General features: G+C 35.7%; 1 protein-coding gene across 2 annotated transcripts in view; it reads left to right on the forward strand.

Annotated features, from left to right (window-relative positions):
• The window catches only part of Phtf1 (putative homeodomain transcription factor 1), a 39,013-nt gene that overhangs the window by 12,136 nt on the left and 25,967 nt on the right, over positions 1 to 910 (forward strand). The window lies entirely within an intron of this gene.

Below are 910 nucleotides of genomic sequence, written 5' to 3' on the forward strand. Positions count from 1 at the left end.
AAAAAAAAAAAAAAAAAAAAAAAAAATTTAGATGAATTTAAAATTCATCTCTTTCTCTTTTAAAGTTATTTTGTGTATGAGTATTATGTCTCCAAGACACATACATGCAGTGACTGTCCTTGGAAGTTCAGGAGAGTGCTGGATTCCCTGGAAGTAAAGTTGTGGATGGTTGTTAGCTGCCCTGTGGATGGTGGGAATTAAAGCCTGGTTACCTGGGAGACTGTATGTGTGAAGGTCAAAGGATCTCAAGTATCAGTCCTTGACTTTCACTTTGAGACAAGGTCTCTTGTTAGTCATGTGTATGTATGCCAGGGGATTCTCCTGTCTCTGTCTCCCACCTCACCATAGGAGTGATGGGTTTATATAGGTGTGTTCTGCATCTGGCTCTCCATAGGTTCTAGAGATCTGAATCAGATCCTCACACTCAAGCGGCAAACACCTTCTCCATTGAGCCATCATTCTACCTAGAATTTATCTCTTTAAAAGATTAATAGCAAGTTCGACAAACCAGAAGATTGAAAGAAAATCAAAAGATAATTTCATAAATATATACTTACTATGTGGCAAGGTTATTGTGACTTCCAGATTCTCGATTTTTCTTCTAAAAACATAACCAAATAGGAAAGGCCATCTCTTAGAGGCAACAGTGATTAATTTTAGAACTATCCGAAAGTTGAGGATGCAACAAAGACTCTAGAATTCTCATATTGATCTTAGATAAGTGGATTAACATAAAGAAATCTGCAGATTAAGCTACTTTAATATGAAATGATAGAAGATCAAGGCCCAGAAAGTTTTTTCTTTCATTCTCTGAAAAAATGTTTTTTGCTAAATTACATAATGTAGATACATAAAGGGATTTTTCTCTAGTGGATACATCACAATATTAAGAAATAGGACTGAGCTGGGC

This window comes from Microtus ochrogaster, unplaced genomic scaffold, assembly GCF_000317375.1.
Source record: "Microtus ochrogaster isolate Prairie Vole_2 unplaced genomic scaffold, MicOch1.0 UNK60, whole genome shotgun sequence".
NCBI classification, from domain to species: Eukaryota; Metazoa; Chordata; class Mammalia; order Rodentia; family Cricetidae; genus Microtus; species Microtus ochrogaster.